This window comes from Lissotriton vulgaris, chromosome 10, assembly GCF_964263255.1.
Source record: "Lissotriton vulgaris chromosome 10, aLisVul1.2, whole genome shotgun sequence".
NCBI classification, from domain to species: Eukaryota; Metazoa; Chordata; class Amphibia; order Caudata; family Salamandridae; genus Lissotriton; species Lissotriton vulgaris.
In genome coordinates, this window is record NC_141698.1 from 403,760,800 (window position 1) to 403,785,511 (window position 24,712).

A 24,712-nucleotide genomic window follows, 5' to 3' on the forward strand; every position below is an offset into this window, starting at 1 on the left:
GGTGTGAAGGGGGGGCAACTTGCCACCTGGAGGGGATTTACTCCCCACCTTTCTTCTCTCTTTTTCTCTTTCTCTATTTCAGTAATTTTTTGCACTCGAAACTCTCTCATTTTTATGCCTTTTGTTTTCTCATCTCATTTTTCACCCTCGATCTCAACTGTTTTCTGTTTCTCTCTCCCCTTTCTCTATTTCTCTGTTCTCTTCCTCCTGGCTCTACTTTCAAGACTTCTACTTTCTGTTTCTTCTTCAGCATCCTAATTTCGCCCCCGATGTTTCTGGTTTATTAACCAGCTTTTATCTATCTTTCCATCTTCTATTTATAACCACTTCGGGCTCATTCCATTTCAAGGGCTGTCAGATGCTACGTGATGCCAATCTCAAGACATATTTTTGTCATTTTCTCAAAGTAAACTCCTATAATGTGTGCATACTGATACAGCTTCATTACCCTATGAGGCTCGCCCTCAAAGCCAAAAATAAAAAGAATGGCAGCTTGTGCTACATGTAGAAACCCCATAACAAGTACCCCCACACTTAACTTATCAGAGGATGGCAGGAGAACTTTGGACGATCTACCTGTTGCTTCCATTGCTCTGATTAACCTAGTGTGTCTTACGTACTTGGTGGATTGGCCAGCTTTTGCAGCCAGCTGTTGGGGAGGAAACTGATGTCTACAGATCACTCAGGCTTCTGTCCCAGGGCCAAATGTATATAAACATATTTTCCCATAGACACAGAATAGGTAAAACCCTTTGATACATTTGGTCACCAGTCTTACACCTCATTCTCAGTGAGGAAAAAATATCCCCGCAGTGCGGGGAGCCCCCGAGCTCCAGTAGGCCACCTCCTGCACAGTTCACAGTCAGTGACTGGGATCTCCTGACTGTGTTCATAGTGTGGGGCCCCCCTCCATGTAGATCGCTTGGGGGTCCCCTCAGTTTTGTTATGTAACTGCTTATTCTTCCGGCTGCATTTTAGTATGTCCTTTGTGACAAGACCAATAACACTCACATCTGTCCTTCAAAAGCAAATGAGCTTGGCCGCTATTGGACCTGGAAGGGGAAAACTTGGGACTCCCAGATAAGACTGACGAAGAGCCTTGGCAGCTGTCTGCCAGTTTGGCATTTTCTGTGATAATGGTCATGGAAACTGTCACAGGAACTAAGGTTTTTCATGATCGTTTCCAGGGTTTTGCCTTTGGCAGATGGTGCCCCTTGGAGATGATGGCAGTGCTTGGTGCGGTTTTATTGTCTGTTCACTGGAATTTACTACTCGAATCCTAACCAATCAGTTATGGTATCTTAAGCAATCTGTTGGGCCAGCGGATTAGTCATATGCTATCTGTGCTAATAGGATATGGATCACCCTTTTACTTTTTTATTTTTTATTTTTTTTAAAAAAGGGTATTTAAAATGTATTTATTTAATTTATTTATTGAGCTTTTAGAGCGCAACAGCTACGCACAAGGGTTTCCCGGCGCTGAGATAATACGACTAGCAACAGTTGGAAGAAGCCACTCAGTTATTGATTAAAAAGCCAGGTTTTGATGGCCCTGCGAAAGCGAGTATAACAGTCCTCTGCACAAATATAGAGAGGGAGGGAGTTCCAAAGCCTTGGACCCAGGACGGCGAAGGATTTGCCGCCCATTCTGGAGAGTCTGAACTTAGGGACAGTGAAAAGAATTTGGTAAGAGGAGCGGAGAGAGCGGGCAGGGGAATAGGAATTCACCAAGGTTTGCAAGTAGCTGGGAGCCTGCTTTCTCCTGATCTTGTGCATATAGCTGAGCACCTTAAACTTCACTCGACTATCCACTCTCAGCCAGTGAAGGTCCCGTAGGCGACCAGTTATGTGATCAGTTCTGCGACAGCCACTGAGTAAGCGCGCTGCGGCGTTTTGCACAAGTTGGAGGCGTCGAATGACGGCCTTGTTCGCCCCCAGGTAGAGTATGTTGCCATAATCCAACCGGGAGGCGACCAAGGCGTTCACCACAGACCTCTGGGCGTCACTAGGCAGCATCCATAAGATTTTCTTTAACCAGCTCATGATGGTAAAGCAGATAGATGAGACCTTATTCACCTGGCAGTGCATTGCCAGATCCCTGTCGATGATCATCCCCAGGTTACGCACATGCTCCACTGGGGAAGGAAGCGGGCCTAAGTCAAGAGGCCGGTGCCTGGAGGTCCAAAGGTCAGGTTTGTGCCCAAGGACAAGGACTTCCGTCTTCCCCCCATTCAGCTTGAGAAGGTTTTGGTTCATCCACTTGGCGATTTCCCCAAGTCCGGACTGAAGGAGGGAAGTAGCGGCCTTGTCAGAGTTAGAAAGGGAGAAGACGATCTGCGAATAATCGGCGTACTTAAACAAAGTTAATTTGACGCTATCTGCAACATTGGCCAGAGGGGTGACATAAAGATTAAAAAGTAAAGGACTAAGAATAGAACCCTGAGGGACACCGTGGGGTTGGGGATAGGTGTTGGAGGTGGCAGTGTGTGAAAAGATTTGGAGGGTATGATCAGAAAGGAAGGAGGCTAGCCAGTCAAGGGCTAGACCTTCAATACCCATTGCGGCCAAGGATTCAAAAAGAATTTTGTGCGAAATAGTATCGAACGCCGCGCTGAGATCAAGTAGTATCAGCGCGGCCGCCTCCCCTCTATCAAGCAGGGAACGAAGATTCTCTGTGACACCTAAGAGAGTAGTTTCCGTAGAGAAACCGGGACGGAATCCTGACTGCGAAGGATGCAATAAGTTATTTGTGATGACAAACTGAGTCAGGAAGTGGTGAATATGTCGTTCTAAAACTTTTGAGAAGGCTGGCAGTAAGGAAATGGGGCGGTATTTCGAAAGATCCTCAGGATCAGCAGTAGGTTTTTTCAGTAAGGGCGTGACCATTGCATGTTTCCAACTAGCAGGGACGGTAGCGGTCTTAAGAGAGAGGTTCAGGATAGTGCAAATGGCAGAAAGCTGGGAGGAATCAAGTGATCGGAGCACGGGGATGGGCAAAGGGTCAATAGGGGAGCCAGATTTTATCTTGCACAAAATATCTAGTAGAGCCTCAGGCTGCAGCTCGGGCCATGCCAGTAATGGATCCGTGGTAATGGCACAGCATCGGTTTGCACCTATTTCCTTAGTGGAAGAGGCCAAGTGGCCATTATTACTGTTATGAGTGGAAATGTCATGATGGATCTTATCCACTTTGCTAGTAAAAAACCCAGCGATTTAATCACATCTACTACTGGATAAAGAGGGAGGTTTCACTGTAGTAAGGGAACCAGCAAGGTTGTTAACCAAGCCAAACAGGACTTGCGATTTGTTGATGGCACCAGTTATGGCATTAGTGACAAAATTGGCCCTAATCAAAGCACAAACTTTGTGGTAGCTTTTTAGAGCATTTTTATAGGCGAGCGCTGCTGGTTGAGAATAATCTCTACACCAGATGCGTTCGAGCTTTATACAGTGGGACTTGTCCACTTTTAGTGTTTCCGTGTACCAGGGAGCTGGAGTCTTATGGGGTGCATCCTTCTTGAAGGAAGCAGGAAGGCAAATGTCAATAGCCTTTTGAAGCCAAGAGTTCATCAGTATGGCTGCTGTTTCGGCATCCGCCGAAGCCAGTAGGTCTATGGGAAGGTGAGCGGCAAGCACTTTGTTTAGGTATTCGGTGTCAAATTTTTTCCATTCCCTCCTGCTAACCGCATGAGCACTTTTGTGATGACATTGAGCATCCATGGGAGTGACCGTGAAGCTGACTTGGTAATGGTCCGTCCAAAGGACGGGCAAGGCAGGAGGACAATGTATATGTGGCAGATTAGAAAAGATGGGGTCTAGGCGGTGACCACTTGTATGTGTGGGGCCATGATTATGGAATGTAATGTACATTGCGTTAAAGTCAGCAGTCAAGATTTTGTCTGCAGTGTCGCCAGGGTCGTCCAGATGGATATTCAAATAATCCACGATCAATAAAGTACCGGAGTTTGATAAAATGGAGGAAATGAAATCAGACAGGTGGGAAACCCAGGCAATAGCGGGGCCAGGAGGGCTGTAAATAAGCAGTCCCGTCAATGTAGTATTGGGGTGGAGGGCGAGTTTAAAGGACGCAGCTTCACAATCATTTAAGGTGATATGGTTGAATTTGCATTGATACTTGTTTTTGAAAATGATGGCAATACCACCACCTACTTTCGCGACCCTGTCACACCTGACAATAGCGTAATTGGAAGGAAGTGCCTCCGCTATGTCGGGTCCAGAGCCATCATGAACCCATGATTCAGTGACAAAAAGAGCATCAGGTAGCTCCTCATTAAGGAGGTCGAAGATCTCACATCGGTGCTTAGGCACGGAACGACAGTTTAGGCTGAGAAAGTTGAATGAGGTTTAAGGAAGGATCGCCAGGTGAGGCGTACAGATATGACACAGCCGAGGGGCTTCAAGAGCAACTAAACAGCATGTGCAAGACTGGTAAAGTTTCCTAAACAGGTCAAAAGTGGAACAGTCCACGGTATGGTGGGGTCTGTAAGCTCGCAATTGTTCTGCGCTGTAAGTGTATCTTTGAGGCAGGTAAGCAATTTGGCCAGGGGTTATGGCCCCGGGACCCATATGGGCGCGGACGGGTGCAGACGGGCACGCCTTTGATGCGTTGGTTTTAACCAATATTTTCCACAGTCGTACCTATCCCCTCATGTGATATGATACAGGTGCTCAAAGCTACCGTAAGAATAAAGAAAAAATGTGAGAGGGGGCTGGTGGTGCCTCACGAAAGTCACACCATGGGAGTGAGCAGGAAGGTACTCGCCTGCTTCCTCAGGTTCCCATCATTAGCAACCACCAAAACCCCCAAAAAACTGTGTTAAAGTGAATTAAAGAAAGGACACAGGGCTAGGGTGTAAGATCAAATACTGCCTATGCACCAAACAGTTAGTTGTAGTGTGCGGCAGAGTTAACCCAAAGATAGGGACTGCAGGGTCCAGACTATGGCTCCACCCATCCCAATTAAAACCGAGCTAGATCACACTGGCTGTTCAATTTTAGTCAATGCTGTGTGTCTGCTCATTGAAAGGCAACATGTTTCATTGCCAGGGGGAAAGAACTCACAGCTATTTCTTCAGGGCGTGGGTCAATCAGCCCAAACCAGCCCCCTCTCACATTTTTTCTTTATTCTTACGGTAGCTTTGAACACATGTATCACGTGAGGGGATAGGTACGACTGTGGGAGATATTGGTTAAAACCAATGCATCTGATACATTTTAAATACCCTTTTTTTTAATATTTAGACAAAATGGTGATCCATACCCTATTAGCACAGATGGCATATGACTAATCCGCTGGCCCATCAGATTGCTTAAGATATCATAACTGATTGGTTAGGATTTAAGTAGTAATTTCACCACCTGAATAGGTCCTGTGTTGTGAATGACTTTTTGACTGGAGGATGACCTGTTCTCTACCCCTGTAGCTCCTTTGTGTACGCGGTTTTATTGTCTACCAGCTGAATCACAGAGCCTCACTGTTTGGACGAAAGCAGAGGCATTTCTGCTGGCTCTTGTAAGACATCGGAGGAGACCAAAGAGGAGAAAGCAGTAAAGTTTTTACACCCACATCGAAGCCCCCAATACTCACTGCTACCACACAGCTGATCTCCCCCTCATGCAGCTGTTCCCATCGCCAGGCAACATCCTACATTTGACACACTACTCAACCCGACCAGGGCTGAGGGACCCTTCAAAGTGTAGTCTTCTGCATCCTGAAAGAGCGAGTCAGTTACAGTGTAGCGCTCTGCTAGCCACAGTCCCAGATAGTGCTTAACACCTTCAAAGAGCAGGAATTTAACATTCTTAACTCGAGCTAGTGACAATCCTTCTGTAACACTTTTTATTACCGTGTTTTTTCAACTGATCGGGGTCTCCGACTTATCAATTCCCTTGTAGAGGTTTCATCACATGGACACCGATGTCCACAAAGCAGGCCGCACACTGCATCAAATATGTACTTGTTAGCATAATCTATGTATATATGTATTTGGTGTTTTACAAAATGCAGCCACACGGGTGTGTGGGTCCCTTGCATCCAAAAGAAGGTTGTAAAGCAATGTTTTGTGTGACTGGTGTGGCGTGCCCCTTCTTTGCCTACGACTTTAACAACAAGTTTGCCTCTGATACCATAAATCATGCAGATTTCTTAAACACAGATGTCCCTTTTATTGTCTCTGTGATTGAGCTTTTTACTTCTTTTACTTTGAGAAACTCTGAAAACTTAGGTAACCCAGCTTAATACATAGTGATCTGAACAGTGTTTCATGTCACAATTATGCACAACATATATACAAAACATAGACTTTACTGAATAAAACAATTATTGACGAATTTATACACAATCTAAATACATACACAAGAAACAATCAAATGATCTATAACAAAATATGTTCCTCAAGATTATTTAGAGTCCTAGGGCCTCATTCATGACAAGTGATGCATCGCTGCGTGAAAACAGCGATGCGTCACTTTCAATGCGCCCTCCTTGCGACACCAATGATGCGTCATATTTACAGTATGACACATCATGGCACAAGGATTACAGATACGTCAGTATTTCTGACGTATCTGTATGGCGCAAAAGTGATGCATTGCTGGAGTGTGTCACAAAAGTGACGCAACCTCAGCAATGTGTCCTTTCACATGGGGCAAGCCCCATGTGAAAGGGCCTGCGTCAGTCTTACGCCTGCTGTGAGGCAGGCGTAAGAAATTGACACATTTGTTTCCTAGAAGTGGCACAGTGAAGTCTTATAGATTTCACTGAGACACTTTTATGACCCTTTCTTGCGTCAGAACGCCCCCCGCATACATTATACCTGGCATAGGTATAATGTGGCGTAGGGGTTTACAAAGTGACGCATCTACCTAGATGCGTCACTTTGTAAATATGGTGCAACAAGGCACATTTTTTACGCTGCTGGTGCGTCACAAAAAGTGACACACCGGTGGCGTAAAAGTGTCGCACGGCCTCATAAATGAGGCCCCTACTATTTTTCTGCCTGAACCAAACTGTTTCCTTCTAGGCACTTTGGGCCATATGTATCATAGTTCCGTTTTGCGAATTCCAAATAGCGAATTTTAAGGAATCGCTATTTGGAATTCGCAAAACGGTATGTATGTACAAAATCGCTTTTTTATAGCGATTCCTTACCATTCCTAATTTGCGATTAGCAAATTGCTAATCGCAAATTACCCATTCATTTCTATGGGCCAGGAGGCCCATAGGAATGAAGGGGCAATTTGCGATTAGCAATTTGCTAATCGCAAATTAGGATTTTTTTCAAGGGTGCAGGGGTGTCTCAAGAACACCCTGCTGCACCCCTGAAAAAGACATTTCTGGGCATATGGCGCACATACATGCCCTAAGGACATGTATGGGCGTCATATGGCACCTTTGGTTTTTGGGAAAAAAGCATTATTAAAAGAATTCGCAACTTACCACCAACTAGAAGTTGGTGGTAATTTGCGATTTCTTAATGGCATTTTTTGCATTTTTTTTCTTTGATACACTGCATTTAGGGAATCGCAAAATTTGCGATTCCTTAAGTGCAATCGCAAAATAAGGAATAGCAAATTTTGCGATTCCTTATTTTGATGCAAAAATGTTTGATACATACCATTTAGGTAATTAGCATTCGTAAAGGCCGAAATTCGGCCTTTGCGAATGCTAATTAGCTTGATACATATCGCCCTTTATATCTTTGGGGTCCTATTAGGGGTCAGAAATGGTTATGGGATTTATTAGGGTGAGCCTAAATAATCTGGCACTACCCGCTGAGTCAAACAGTGTCCCTGTCTTTTTTGCTTACGGACACATACCACTGCTGTGTGCTTCCATTGGTGCTATTGACTGGTCACTGAGCCCTTTTTCTAATATTTCTGCACCTTCACAGGCATTAAAGTTGTATTGCACAAGAGTACTAGGATTACTTGGCTATTGCAATGCACACCTCTGTGTTATAGAATTTAAAGCAATTGAGCATGCGTCTCCTTGTCTTTGGTGCTACGTTTTCTGTGAAGAAACCAAAATGCAGCATGCAGTCCATATGGAAAAGAAAGGTGGTTTATTTCTCTACAAGTCTTTTTTTTTAGCACTGCCTTTGAGGCCTAACAGGAACTATTGTACCCACATAACGAACACCCAGAAGTCAGCTTGATGCTTCGGACTAACCATTGGTCTTTGGACCCAAAGCAAGTATGCACAGTCATACGAAGAATCTTTTTTATATATCTCTCGTAGAAAATGTTAGAATGAAACAAAGACCAATTTATAACAAGCATTTGCAATGCAATAGCTCCCGCATTTCTTTAATATTAGAGCTACTGGCGTTATAATGGAAATCTTTGTTACTTACGAAAGTTTTTGTTTTTAGCACCTTTTGGTGCCCTTAAGTAATATCTCACAGCTGCATTCTTTTAAGGTGTTCGCATCATTTAACATGCAGTAACCTGGAGATGAAAAAATTAAAGTTTAACAACGCCCCCCCCTGGTTAATCCAGATCAGTTCGCATACTGCTTTTGAGGCACTTCAAACAATGGACTCAAAATGCATTAACATGGAATGCATGTGAATGCAATGTGGAGAAGTGTGGCTCACCGGTTAGAGGAGGCAGACCCTGATGCAGAGGTCAGACCCGGGACCAGGGTTCAATTCCGCTTCTTGAGCTCATAATGTCCATGGACTCGATAATTCTCGCCTCAGTGCCTACTCGAATCGTGGGTTCACACTCTGCAACTGTGGGCAATAGCTTGCTTAATCTCCACTACGGCCCCACCGCGATGGGATGTCTGGTCTTCACCTTGGGAATGCCCAGTAGGGGTAATCTTGCAGGGAAAGACGAGGACGGGTTCACAAAAGCAAGCGCCTTGAGACCTTACCGTGATAAGGCGCTATATAAGAGCGTATGATTTACGATTTATAATACACTCAGATGTCATTGTGATTTACACAAGCAGGGCTGCACTATACATTGTGCGCAACAATACCATAGGCAGTTGACCCTGCTTCATGGTCTCTAAACTTTACTGCAGTAGGCAATTCACATGCATAATCCTTAGCAACAGCATTGATTGGTGGGTTGGCTGGTGGGGGCCTCACCTGCAGCTGCAGTCTAGCCATGTACTCATGCACATCTGCACACATATAAATGAGATGTCATGCTTTTATTACACAAACTGCAGTGGTATACAACCCATAGTTTACAGGGAACCTTTGAAAAATGGAATCTATTTCAGGGGTGTCTATAAAATATGGAAACATTTACCTACTCCCAACCCTTCGTCAAATATGATTTTAGTCGTCAGGACATCTCAAACCACTCTACACAGCTTTACAATTCTCCATGACATAAATTACATTCTAGGAATGAAAGCTAAATATGTATTTTTGACAAAATAGTGCAAATAATCAAGAACTGTCATCTCTGCATATTGCACAAGAAAAAGTTTCAAAAGCCATATTTCACAAGAATAAAAGGGAATACTTCAATATTTCTAGAAATTATCAATAATAAATTATTTTATAAGCATGAAAGCACTTTTAATTATGCAAACATCACACATACTGTGTAGTTTACGGCTACCCTATTGATCGTGTCAGAATGTTATGTTATGTTATGTTAAAGGTATTTAGTACCGCGCACATACACCAATTGGTTTCTTGGCACTCAAAGACAAGTGGTAGAAAGACGCAGGGGAATGGAGGCAGCTAGTCGTGAGCAAGATGAAACAGGTAGGTTTTCAAGAGTTTGCGGAAAGTAGTATAGTCAGGTGTAAGCCGGATTGAGAGGGGAAAAGAGTTCCAGGTAGACGGAGCAAGAAAAGAGAAACAGGCGCCACCATGCTTCTTACGTTTGAACCTGGGAGTGATCAGGAGGTTGTGAGCAGAAGATCTGAGGTGTCGAGAGGGGACGTGGGGGTGAAGGCTGAGAGAAATAAAGGCGGGGGCTGAGGCAGATAGAGATTTGAAGACAGTGCATCCCATTTTGAAGATGCAACGTTGCGCAACCGGGAGCCAGTGTAGATTTTTCAGCATCGGCGTGACGTGTTGGTGTTTGGGCTGCTGAAAAATTAACCTGGTGAAGATGGTGTGCGGGAATCCCCACGTATAGACAGTTGGCATAGTCTAAACGTGAGGTGACCAGGGCCATGATGACAAGGGTAAGAGCCTCTGATGATAGGAACCTTCGGATCTTCCCGATTCTGCGGAGATGATAGAAGCAGGCCGAGGTAACAGCGTTGATATGCGGCCGCATCGAAAGGTCACTAGAAATAAGGACTCCTAGGCTCTTCACAGAGTTAACTGGACAGGGAAGGGGACCGAGGGCAGGGGGCCAGAAGTTGGGAGTCCAAGGATGCGGAAGCCCACCGATCAGAACCAGCTCTGTCTTGCTAGGGTTGAGCTTCAGCTGGCTGAAGTTCATCCACTCATAGATGGTAAGCATTGTTGATTGGAAATTGGAGCAAGAGAGAGGGGTGGGGTCGATGGGAAAGATGAGTTGCAGATCATCTGCATAGTTAAAGATGGTAACAGAGGAGTGACGAAAAGAGACGAGAAGGGGCTGCATATAAAGATTAAACAAAAGAGGGGACAAGGCAGAACCCTGGGGAACACCGCAGGAGAGTGAGATTTGGGGAGCAGAGAAGGTGGACAGTTGTACCGATTGGGAGCGGCGTTGAAGGAAGGACACAATCCAAGACAGGGCCGGGCCCAAGATGCCCACATTTCTGACACGGTCGATCAGGATGTCATGATCGACCATGTCAAAGGCGGCTGAGAGATCTAATAACACCAGGGCCTGGGCCAAGTTCTTATCAGCCCCCTGTCTCAGTGCATCCATGACCGCAACCACCACTGCCTCCGTGGAGTGGTCCGGTCTGAAGCCTGCCTGTTGGTCATCAAGGAAATGAGTTTCCTCGATGAAGGCGCTCAGGCAAAGAGTGACGTAAGTCTCCTAGACCTTCCCCAGATAGGGGAGGAGGGAGATAGGTCGGTAGTTACCTAGGACCGCAGGGTCAGAACCGAGTTTTTTTAAAATGGGAACTACCACCGCTCTTTTGAAAGCATCGGGCCAGAGCCTGTAGAGAGTGAAATATTTAGAAGGTCAAGAGGAGGGCCAGGGCAGGCCATGAAGGCATCTCTTAGGATTTGGGGAGGGCAGCAGTCGTGAGGGGAGCCTGAGCCGACAGCCTGAAGTATCGAAAAAAAAGTGTCCAGAGAGATAGGGGGAAATTCATTCAGGGAATGAGGATTCGGGGAAGGGAGGGCGCTAACCTGAGACAAGGTGGTGGGGGGATGTTATTTTTAATCGTGGAAATTTTATCGATAAAGAATGAGTTTAGGGAGTCGCACAGAGCCTGCGAGGGTTGAGGCTGAGGCGTAACACGATAAGGGAGGGAGAGTTCAGCCACGATGGAAAAAATTTCTTTTGTTTTTGATGCAGCGCTAATAATTTTCTGGGAATAATGGGAGGATTTGGCCAAAAGGATAGATTTTTTGTAGGATTTTAATAAATCAATGTAAATGGACTTTAGTGAGGGGTCATAATTTCGCCTCCAGCGGCGCTCAGCCTGTCTGAGAAGTAATTTGTCGGCTTTCAATTGATCAGTAAACCAACGCTGAGCGTCGTGTGGACGTTTAGATTTAATGGTTTTGACAGGGGCGACCACGTCGCTGGCTTGGGAAAGCCATTGGTCAAGTATGGCGGTTTGAGAATTCAAGTCAGGGTGGCCAGAGGGGAGTGTGGAAGCAAGGGTTGAATGGAGAAGGGAAATGTCGGCATGCTTCCAGTTACGTGCCGAAAAATTGGAAGCTAAAGGGGGACGAGTAGATACTGAGAGTTTTAGAGAAAAAGAAATGAAGAAGTGATCAGACCAGGTGCAGGGGTGAACCAGAAGCACAACACAGTTCCCTCACAGAAAGAGTAATCTAGTTAGAGTAACATTGGAAAGGCAACTGCAGAACTCATCCAGATGAACATGAAATTACATGTTTTAAACAACCCCATCAAACTAAAATATTGCACTGAAACATCGCCTGCTTATGCAAATTGACCTTTTACTATTACGTGTACAACGAACAGTCAAATAACGTCACTGCTTTAATTAAACCAGTAGAAGAAGGAAAAGTAAATGACCACACCTTCTCAGGCTAACTATACCTAACATGGCTCCTTTTGGGAAGTTGCAACACTTATATTAGCCTTTTCACTGAGGTAGAGGCACTTGAAGCATGCAAACAAAAGAAGGACTAAGCTGGAGAAGGGCTGCCCCGGAAAAAGGGTGTGAGCGGCCATTTTATAGTCACAAATGTTAGGCAACACCGATTTACATGATACTGTTAAAAAAGTAAAAGGAGGTTGATAGATAAATGAATGGCAATGAGTGTTTTTTCCGCTTCTGAAAATAGTTAAAATTACTGCAGTACGTTATTTCTTCAAAGCAATGTATATAAGCACCTTAATATACACATCATTTTTATCTTTGTCCACATATGTTCACCTAGTTTCCCCTTCTTGTTCAAAATGCAATGTTTCTACTACTTGCATGCTTTTGACAAGCTTTGCAGCTGTTTAAAGTGAACAGCGCTGGGGAAGTCACACCACTGGCTTGCCATGCAATCTTGTCAAAATGGCGTGGTTTTATTATATCAACTTCAGAAGCCCTTTTGCAATATGGTAAACAGCCCGACTCAGATTCACGTCTTTTCTACAAAGGCGCCGAACTGCCGTTTTATAACCCTGCCTATGGCGAGGAGCAGGAAAACATTAAAAAAGCAAAATGCCACAGGCACAGTGCCCAAACAATTGAAGGAAGGCGCCTGGCTGCCATGGCGTGTGTGCATTAGCGTGGGATGTGAAGCTTGGAGCATGAGTAGATACTTTGTTGCTCCTGAAGTAGGAGAAGCTCAATAGAGAAAATAGTGCTTACAAGACTAAATATTACATACCGTGTAACAACTGAAGTAAAGGGGCCAGTAACCATGGGAGGTAACAAAGAAAGACAAGGCAGTACTAAGGAGGGATAAAGAAGCCTATTAAGGAATCCGAAGTCAGCACTTATAAAGGACAAAGACAGAGCCAATTATTATTATTATTATTATTATTAAAAGGGATTTGGTACCGCGCACATTCACCAATTGGTTTCTTGGCGCTCAAGACCAGGCGGGAGAAGAACATTCAGGGTCAGAGCAGCTAACCGTGCGCCAGCCGGAACAAGTGGGTTTTCAAAGAACTGCGAAAGCAGCAATAGTCGGTGGACAAACGAATAACAAGAGGGAGGGAATTCCAGGTGGTGGGAGCAAGAAAAGAGAAACAAGCGCCCCCATGTTTTTTACGGTTAAACCTGGGAGTGGTCAGCAGATTATGAGCCGACGATCTGAGGTGACGGGGAGGAACATAAGCGTGCAGACAAGAAGAAATAAAGGCAGGGGCACAGGTAAACAGGGATTTAAAAATGGTACAAGCCATTTTAAAAACACACCGTTGCGCAACAGGGAGCCAGTGTAGAGTCTTCAGCAGAGGGGTGACATGCTGGTATTTAGGTTGCTGAAAGATTAGTCTGGCTGCCTGATTCTGAACCAGTTGGAGTCGGGAAAGGTGACAGGCAGGAACCCCCACGTATAGGCAGTTGGCATAGTCTAGACGTGAGGTGATGAGGGCAAGGATAACAAGAATAAGGGCCTCTTGGGATAAGAACCTGCGAATCTTCCCGATTCGGCGGAGATGGAAAAAACAGGCCGAAGTGACGGTGTAGATGTGAGGCCGCATCGAGAGGTCACTAGAAATGGTAACCCCCAAGCTCTTCACGGTGTTCACTGGGCAAGGAGGGGAACCCAGGGCGGTAGGCCAAAAGTTGGGAGACCAGGGAGTGAGAGGACCGCCAGTCACCACCAGCTCCGTTTTGCTTGGATTAAGCTTTAATTGGCTAAGGTTCATCCACTCATAGATAAAGAGCATGGCATTTTGAAAGTTGGAACAAGCAGAAGAGGAAGAATTAATAGGAAAGATAAGCTGCAGATCATCTGCGTAATTGAAAGCAGTAACTGAAAACTGACGAAGGGAAACAAGAAGGGGCTGCATATAAAGATTAAACAAAAGCGGGGACAAAGCAGAACCCTGGGGGACACCACAGGAGAGAGAAGATAGAGGGGCAGAGAAAGAGGAAAGGCGAACAGATTGGGAACGGGAATGGAGAAAGGATACCACCCATGACAGGGCCAGGCCAGAGATGCCAGCATTTCTGACACGGTCGACCAGGATTCCATGGTCGACCGTGTCAAATGCGGCTGAAAGGTCTAAGAGTACAAGGGCCTGGGCCAAGTTCTTGTCAGCTCCCTGTTTCAGCGTGTCCATGACTGCCACCACCACTGCCTCAGTGGAGTGAGCAGGTCTGAAACCGGCTTGCCGGTCGTCGAGGAAATGAGTTTCCTCGATGAAGGCACTGAGGCAGCGGGTGACATAGGTCTCCAAGACCTTACCCAGGTAAGGGAGGAGGGAGATGGGACGGTAATTAGCCAACGTGGTAGGGTCAAGACCAGGTTTTTTTAGAATGGGGACCACCACAGCGCTTTTAAAGGCATTGGGGATGGAGCCTGACAAGAGAGATTTTTTGAAACATGGGCAGAGAGTGGACAGAACTTCAAATCCATACTCCACTACAGCAGTTCACCAGGCCAGCGCACGTGCGTTGATCAGGCTCGACCTAAAAAGAGAAACTCTTGAAGATTGGACTGTCAGCCACCACAAATTGGGCTAGGTACTGCATTGAGACCATTGTTGGCAGCTGTCTTACCGCACATCCACAATGGCCACAAGAGGGAGCCAGATTACAAAAAAATACTTAAAAAATAGCATTTCACAATGGGAAAAAGATCTCTCAAATACCATATTGTTTTTCGATGAGCATGGGAAATCCTTGCACTGGAGATGCCAGCCACCTTGGAGGATACCTATGGTCCTGCTTTTCTTTGAAGGTGAGAGACTATAGCATATGAGGATATGGTATTCAATATGCTTTCTACGGACTGAAACATAATGGACCATTTTATAAATCTATAAAAATGTGGTTATCCTGAGGAATTCTCCAATTATTATGCAAGGATGTGCATAACAAAAGGGGGCATTTTTTTCAGTGCATATTGCATGTAAAAGCAATACATAGAAATGCCCACCAAACATTGTGCTAAGAAAGATTTAAGTAGAGGGTATTAGGGGACTCCTCAGTCACCAACAAACAAAACACAGTAATGCATGAAGAAACAGGATAAAAACGTTCAGGTTCTAGCCAACCCTGTTACAAAGATGAAACGTCACTCAATATGCCACACACCCCAAAAACAATAAGAGGGTCATTTATGAGATTCCTGCTTCACTTTTGCACCACATACAGCGGTGCATGCATAACAATGGGCTCTTATAAAGATTTATGAAGCCACGCAATGCCATGCTGCGTGGCTTTGAGTGGCCTCATAAATCATGAGTAAGGCGATGTGGTGCAAATCGATGTGTCACCTTACTCTGTGGGTAGGAGGCATTTCATGGGCATTGCAGTGGTTTTTCCCATGTAACACACATGGAATTTGGGGCTGCCCCAGATTTACAAAGTGATGTAAACCTGGAGAAGTGTAAAATCTGTACGCCTCCTGAGGTGAGGCGTAACGAGGAAAAATACATTTATTTCTCCTCATTTTTTTCTCTTCCATGTGTGCTGCCGTATGTGCTGCATTCTGCAGCACACTTAGAAAGAGGAAAACACCTTGTTGGATTGCTTTTGTGCTGCAAGGTGTCCCTATTTGCGCAAAAAAAATCCAGCCTGCAATGGAGGCAACATTACACCATGGTGCAAGGGTGCCAACGTTAGCGCTAGGCTGCAGAAACGGCGCTAGTGCAGGGAGAACGGACAGGAATGCACTATTTGCTTAAATACAGTGCATTCTTACCCTTATACTTTGGCGAAGGGCAGTTCAGCGTGTCTTCTTGCTGCACTGCCCCACGCCAATGTGAAAGGGCAGGAATGCACCATATTTATGAAATACGCCGGATTCCTGTCATTTCCTCCTGCGCTGGTGCTCAATTTGCTGCCTAGTGCCATAAAAGGCACCCTTGCACCATGGTGCAAGGGTGCCTCCATTACATGCAGAAATGGGCACCTTCCTGCACAAAAACAATCCTGAGAGGCATTTTCCTCTTTCCGTGTGTGGTACAGGATGCAGCACGCATAGAACTTGAAAAGAGGAAAACATTAGAAGAAATTACAATATTTCTCCTCCTTACACCTGCTCTGGGGAGGTGCAAGGTTTTGGAGCAGCCCCAGGTTTACGTGATTGAGTAAATCTGGGGCAGCATCAACATATATGGGTGTTGCTTGGGAACACCCACCACAATGCCCATTAAATACCTCCTTGATGCAGAGAAAGACAATGCAGCGACTTGCAAAGCTTTGTCCTACTCCCTATCTATGAGGCCGTGTAAAGCCAAGCAGGGTGGCTTTGCGTCGCCTAGTAGATATGATTGACAGGCTAGCACTACTGGGGCTCTTGGGGCGTAAGCCTCTCATAAATAAGGCCATAAGAGGGGAAAATGGGAAGCAGCTTTCGTTAGGAGTAGAACTCACCATCCAGAGGGGCGCTATGGTCCAAAACGGTATACAACCTTTACAACGAAACTTTTACAACGCACTACCATTACAACACAGTCATTACAACGCAAACCATTACAACGCATTGCGCTGGGGGGCGCTCTAGGATAGGGAATAAGTTTAATTTACTATCCAACACCTTCCCTAGTGTCCACGGGGACTGGAGTTGGAATAGTAAATTAAACTTATCACTATCCAGCACCCAAAAGCACTATGCGTTGTAAAGGCATGCGTTGTAAAAACCGCGTTGTAAAGGCATGCATGGTAAAAGTATGCATTGTAACGTCATACATCCGCCAAAAACAGATCGGCTGGAATGCGACCACTTGTGATTGCCAGTGGCAGATTATTCTACTCATCGCCTAGTGTTTTTTGTTGTAAACGTAACGGTATGCTCAGACAAAGGCCACAAACTCAGTGCCCCATAAGATTCAAGCTGCTCTTTAGTGATGAGGCGCAAAACAAAGAAGAATCTAACCTGGAGTTGCTTCTGTTCCTCGTCAAAGTGAATATGTCCTTCCCAGTTCCTGCTGGAGCGCAAACATACCTTATATGCATGGGATTGCCCCCTGTCTCACGAGGCGCAATGGCCAAAACAAATGATGGGCTGGAATGAGACCCGAGCATTTGCAATTGGTTGAAACTTTTGCAAGTATTCCACCGATCAGCTCCCCCCACCCTTCCCCAAATTCAAGTCCCACTCTCTCTGAAAGCTGCTGCACTAGTAATTGGACTGGCTAAAGTCATCCCTGGGAAGTGTGGGAAGTTGTCTGCTTTATAAAATAGTCATTTATCACCAATGGATGTCGAGTGGCTGGATGCCCAGAGAGGAATTGTGTTTTAAAAAATAACCCTCTAAGTTTACCCTTTTCATTTGGAGATGTGAATTAAAAATAAAATGTAGTTCAGATCCTTTCAAGTGGCTCACCCAGAAATTGCTGTAATTTCTTAATTCACCTAGCAGTGCGTTTTAAGCCCAGCGCTGGGCACCCATGCCATAAATCTTCCTGGGCCTCCAAACTAAGAGATTTAAGGTTATGGTAGGAAAAAGAGTTTTGGTTCTCGGTCCGAGATGTACTGATTCCCCAGGTGCGATCATCAGCCCCTTCCAGATACATTATCTTTATTGCAACAGGAATAAAAACGAGCTTGGAGTCCGGTCGTATTTCATAAGAGTACCTTGCTGAAGTGTCAGAAATGAGGCAGTGCCCAAACGCCGCGAGACCTTGAAACCTCGTCCAATAAAGGGCAGCTTCAGCACAAAGCCTGGCTTAACCTTGGAAAGGTAGATTAATGATCCGGCACACGCCGGCTACAGCCATATGAATAAACAACACTTTGCAGCACATTTAGAAACATTTAGCCGGAAGAAAAGGAAAACCAATCAACTGAGATGAATTGTAATTAAAGAAACCTCGTGTGCATTTTCCTGGACACAGCGGAGGGCTGTGAACTCGCCCGTGCAAATAGAATTCTTTTTTTTGAAAAGTCTCCTCAGACGGGTTTTACAGAAATAGTATCAGCCTTTTTCTTTAAGGACATCAGTACTGATGCCTTGAAATATTTTTTATTTCAAATTAGCTCTGCGCGTTGTCATGTGGCGGAGAATGTCTGAGTACTCACTGTCCTGTGAAAAAAAATGTCTGGAACATATTGGTCTGTTCTCAGATAATTGGTCAAAAAAACACGTTCGTTTTAAAAATAGAACAAAAAGTCCTGCATTCTGAATGCCCCCCTTGCCCTATCCCCCAACACAGAGAAACTTTAACGTTGCAAGATAAAAAAACTTTCTATAAAAATAAAAAAAACGTGCTCATATATTTCTGAATGTGATTTTTAGCAGTGTAAAGTGGCAGAAATAGATCCAATTATTCGACACCTTTTACAAATATTATTTGGAATGCTTAGTTGTAAACTTTGGCACTGCATGGCACTGCGAGGTTTAAGCCACATCGCGGCATGTTACCACATATTTCCAAGTCCGCCTGTAGATAAGCAGAATCCCATTTTAAATGGATACTAGGTAGCCCCACCCCTGCTGTGCAAGCATCCTACAAGCCTCCTGTCGTTCAATTCTCCTATCTATTATGGACACCAAGACCTTTGTGGTGTCCAAACGGCCACAGTTTACTGATATCGTAAGCTGATCCATAAGTTATCACAATTGCATTGGCTATTAATATGTTCAGCTCTGTACAGCCTACAGTTTACAATTGGTTCACAGTAAAATCTAATCTTGATTGCATATGAAAACATAACACACATAACACACATAATCCACAAACCATTATCCTGTAAATTATAAGCCTTTGACTAAGTGTCATAAATCACTGTTTAAAGGTGTAGGATCGTGCACCGCTTAATCCAAGGTTTCAAGTATTTTCCGTGCAACCAGGGTATCGCTCCCCTCCTGGAACGTGCTGAATACACACGTAGCAGCTATACTGCAATCAGTATAGCTGTCACCCTGAGCACAGGTTTGTGCTGGTCCTCCAGCCAAAGTTTATCCAAATTAATATTAAAAAATCCTAAATTAATCCATAAGTGTCTTTACTGCACTTCTCAATAGTTCATTCCCAAATGATAACAATTCCCAATTTATGACGTCCCTCAGCGGTAACATTACTAGCGCCAGGAGCGGTAGTGGTTTAGAAGCCAGACATTGTTGATAATGCGATTAACACATTACATGCAAAAAAACAGAATGATTCGGAACTAAGTAATGGACATTAACTGACCACTAGAAATATGTACAGGAATATTTATGCACTATGTTTAAATTGACTGCAATGTTCATTTAATTACGTTTTTTTACTTGTTTAACTAGTTCACCTGATTTAAGTGGGCTTTGAAACAGATTGTAAGTTTTTTGGATTTTCAGAATTATTTCCCTGATGAAGAAGGGAGACCCTGCCGAAATGCATTGGACGTCATAAAACGGGAATTGTTATCATTTGGGAATGAACCATTGAGAAGTGCAATAAAGACACTTATGGATTAATTTAGGATTTTTGAATATTAATTTGGATAAACCTTGGCTGGAGGACAGCACAAACCTGTGCTCAGGGTGACAGCTATACTGATTGCAGTATAGCTGCTACGTGTGTATAAATCACTGTTTGTCAGGTGCCGTGACAGCTCACCTTCAGTCAATTATTATTGGTACAGCTGGAAGTGGCTTTGTGGCTTCCTTTGCAAATGTCTGGTGTTCATGGCCCTCATGGACATGCGTGGGCTGCAAGTGCCATATCTGCCCAGCTCTGTCTATTTCTTATCCCTTTTGTGTGCCTTCCAGTTTCCCTGCCGTGAGACATTCCAAGGACCTTGTTCGGGCAATTGTACTTTTATGTCCTCCTGTGAAAATATGCTTTGTTGAACCTTTATAGCTACCAGCCATGCTTGAGGAGGTTTTTCAACCTCTGACAGCTCCCCCCAAGGCTGAGAGAAACTCAACAGCTCTAATGCCCCCACTATGTACAGGAGGAAAATATTGATCCCCATGCTAGGCAGGTGGACCTTGCCATTGGCATAATTTCCTGACATCATTAGGGTGATGAAGCCAAACCTCACATACTCCCAACCCATGTCCCTGCAGAACTTGCTCATTGTTATGGTCAGCTTCCTCCTCATTCTCTCTACTGCTCCATGGCACAGTGTACCCCACCACTCGTATTGTGCAATGATATCTGACCATAGTGTGTCAGCCAAGCGCACCAACCTTGTTGGGGTTGTCAGGTTAGCCCCGAAGGCTTGCAACAGAGTTTTCACCTCACTGCTGCGAGATCATTGCCCCCCAAGTGAACCACCACTGCAGCAGGATTCCTGTGAGCCCTCCGCACATTCCGCACTGTAAGGTAGAGCTTGCTTCAGTTCATGCCTGGTTTGCTTAGCCATATAACCTTGGTATTGCATAGCCATGTTCCACCATAAAACTTCCTGACGCCAGCCCACTGATGTGATTCATGATGTATTAATGTCCGACTATCCATCCTGTGTGTTCTTTTGCTCTTTCACCTGTGGTGAAAGATTTGCCCCCCATTGGTATGATGATGGCCTAATGAATGTTTTAACCCCTTGCATGCTCATTACAGCCCCCAGCTGTCATGAGTAATGGTGGGCGTGTGCTCAGGATGGCCGGGGTCGTTCAAATCCAGCACACTATGTAAATAACTCGCACAGCGTGAAAATTCGCTGTGCATGCAAGGGGTTAAACATTGAGTATTTCCACCTCCCTCTGTGCCTAATCCCTTTGTCTACCATGTCGTGTAATTCCACTGTGGTGGCTGCCCCGATGAGAAAGGAATATGACCCAAAACCTGCAGGCGCCTGCCTTTGCCATGTCCTAGCGAATTACAGCTGTGAATTGTGAACTGCTAAGATAGCTGCAGTCCGCATGTATTAATAGATGGGGGCAACCTCCTGCCCTGAGCTGCTTGGAATGCAGGTCAAACAGACTGGGCAGTGCTCACTTGCCGCAAGACATGTATGCTTCCCTTTCCCTTCCCATTCAGTTTTTGATCTTCGCATTTACACTACCAGGTGAAGGACTGGGTTATTTAAGACCCAGCGGTGCCAGGGGACAACACCTGAAACATTCGTGGGTAACCTGCTCCGGCGTACGAATCACAGAGACACGGGACACTTCCTTCGGCGTCAAAGATTCAAGGTTTATTTACAGCAGGGAAACACAGAAGTCACAGGAAGTACAACGAGTGTAGTTCGGGGAGACTGTTTCAAATTGGTTCTGTGGACCGCTCCTTTTATACACAATTCTCCCATAAGTTTACATGGTACACAAAGGTTTACGACTCGGTTCCCATGATTATCCCCCAGAGGGGTCGCCAGGGTCACTTTGATACATTCAGGGTCCGGAACATAAGTGCGGAAACATTTGGCGGTTCCCAACTATATAAACCCATCTTCCCACCATTAGTACATTCCAATCGGTAATAAAACAGATCGAAGAAGGAACAAGGACAGGTGCAGAGGAAGATGGAAACAGTGAGGAGATTGGAAAGGGTGTAAAAGGGGAGGTATCGGGAAACACGAGCTACAGGGATCAAAGGGACGTGCCTAATGAGATGCAAGGCTGGGACAATAAACCGGCACGGCAAGATGAGCCTCGAGCGGGGCCATCTGCCTTACAGTATCATCCCCCTCGTCATAAACACATTTCCAAAGGACATGTGTCTTCCGCAGATATCTTGGGAGTCCCAGGGTCGCGAAGCGGACAACGTCCGTTCGCTGGCTACTTGAGGGCAAGAGACAAAATGGATGCCGTATCTAAGATGGAACCCGTGGGTACAGATAGGAAAACCCACGTAACAGACGAACGGTTTAGATTAACACAGCGAAACTGCGTACACCCACTAAACTCGTCATTTGCGGTTCATAGATACCAGACTCGACCATATTCGTACGAGTCGAAAACACCACTTACAATTGTCACGGAACCTCACAGGTACGTATTCCCTTAGTGCATGTCCTCCACCCAGAGGCAAGCCAAGCCTGGACTGGCCCTTGCCGGTGCCACCAGCTTGCTCACCCTGAATGACCCAAAGATTGGTAGTCTGGTGTTGGGGGGCCTTTGGTTGAATTTAGCCATAGTCCTTAATTGCCAAGTGGCAATAAATTGTGTTTTTTGGGTCCACTCCCCTGTACAACGTTGAGTGGTACGCTATAGCACTCAGATGCAATTGCACCCATGCAATGCTCAAAAGCCCATTGTATAAATTCTTCGACTCTGTTGCTGATGCAGGTTCTGACATCCCCCCATGTTGCCCTCCTGAAGTGTTCCACACACTTATGAGAAGTGCACGCGGCCTTCAGGGCCAGGGCTTGGTCCATGATTAATGCTGGGTCAGCTCCACCACGTTTCATATGTCTCCCGGTAGGTCTGTCATCCGCTCGTCTGCCCAAGGCATCAGTTGACAAAGCCTGTCCCACTGAAAACAAGAGAGAGCATTAGTGATTGAGTTGTCACATTCTGATACATGCCTAGCTTTTAATGCCATGTTGTTTTCCAAGGTAGCAGCCCAGTAGGAGATGGAGCAGTCCAAGCACTCGTGGGCAGCATGCTGTACTAGGTTTATTGTCTGTACTACCGCATGGTTGTCTGACCACAACATCACCTGACTTTTTGCCAGTTGCTCTCGCCACAGCGTAAATGCCAACACTATTGGGAATAGCTACAGCAGTGCCACATTTTTTGTCAATACTGTCTCTTGCCAGCCCTTATGCCACCTGATGGTGCACCAGGCAAATTTGGGCTTCAGTAGCAGCTGCTGCAATTCTTTAAGCGTTGCCCTCTTCCTCGCTATTAGCCCCTCAATATCCTGTTTTAGATCCAATACTTTTTACCCTGGGAGCCTACTGACTTCCTCCTTTGAATCCAGCTCTATTCCCAGAAATGTCAGATGCACTGTGGTGCCTTCTGTCTTATCCTGTGCTGGTGGGACCTCAAGTTGCTCCGCCAGTGCCTGAAATTGTTTCACCACTGCTCTGGTGTGAACACAAATAGGAAGTCATCCAGTTAGTGGAGCTTCCCACTCTCTGGGCATCCTTCGCCCAACACCCATTCCTAGAATGTGCTAAATGCCTGAAAGTATGGGCAGGATATTGAACAGCCCATGGTCGGACACTATCATAGTCAACTGCACCATCCAGTTGGAAACCCAGTAGATGGTGACTATCTGGATGCACAGGGAGGAGTCGGAAGGCAGACTTAATATTAGCCTTTGCCATCAGAGACCCCCTACCTGCTCTCCTTAGCATGCCAATTGCTTCATCCAGCATGACATAGGATACTGAGCACTGCCCCTGATCCAACCCATCATTACCTGACTCCCCCTCCTGGTAAGATAGATGGTGGATGAGACTTAACTAGCTTCCTTCCTTCTTGGGCACTACCCCCAATGAAGATACTATACGTTTGTCTAGCAGGGGTCTTTCTAAATGGGCCGGCCACGCAGTCCAGCTTTAGTTCTTTTGCCAGTTTTCATTTGGCTGACTCAGTGTTGTCTGTAATGGCTTTTCGGTAAATGCAGAGTCTCCCCTCTACCGGCCCCACGTAGGGAATGGTAAAGCTGTTACTGAAAACATCCAATAGCAAGAATGCAACATATTTTTGGGGGGGTACTGGTTGAGCAATTGGATCAGACATTGGCTTTTTATTGGGGTGGGCACCAGTCCCCGCATCTATGTGTCCCCCTTTTTGGATTCACTTCCATTTTTTGAAAGGGGGCTTCTTGTCACATCTCCCTTTCCTGCACTCGCTGATCTGGTGGCTCCTGGCTCCTCCGCAGTCGCTGCATTCATGTTTGAGTTGGCAGGGCCTCACCCCATTTGCACTAACCCTTCTTAAACGTCCAACTGGTGCAAGGCTGTGGCCTGGCCTGCTTGCTACCTGCATACTGCATTGCTTTGTTGCCCTGCTGATCCCAATATGACCTCCTCCTGCCCCGCAGGAATGAAAGTCCTGCTTGTGGGTCTCTACCTCCTCCAGCGCCGCAACTTTGTGCTCCAAAAACCCAGCCACATCCTGCTGGTCCCAGTCTATGATGGGCCAGGTCTGCATTTTAGCTCTAAAGCCCACATCATACTTTAGCCAGGCCTCCCCTTGGTGTTTTCACTGTGCTGCATGCACTTTTTGCTCATACAATAACAATGCTGCTGCGGCATGCAGGAATTATTCAACATATACACAAGCCAGAGTGCGAAATGAATGCAACCAATTCTCAATATATCGCTCTAGCCTGGTTTTGCACCATTCACATTTGCCCTCATCTTTTCTCTCCTGCAGTACCAGATCCAGCCCCATCTGTTTGGCCTCCAGCAGTGAAAATATGTCCTTGTGCTTATGAGCTCTTTATTTGCGAAGGTAACCAGACTTACCAACCCTGTCTCACAAGTAGGCATCGGTGGGTCCCACGGGGAAGGCCTTATATACTTAAATGCCGGCTTGCCATTTGCCCCACCAAGCATGGTGCTGAATCCCCAAGCTGCTGTTGGATCAACCTCCCGAATATCTCTGGTCCCTAGTCCCTGGGTGTCCTG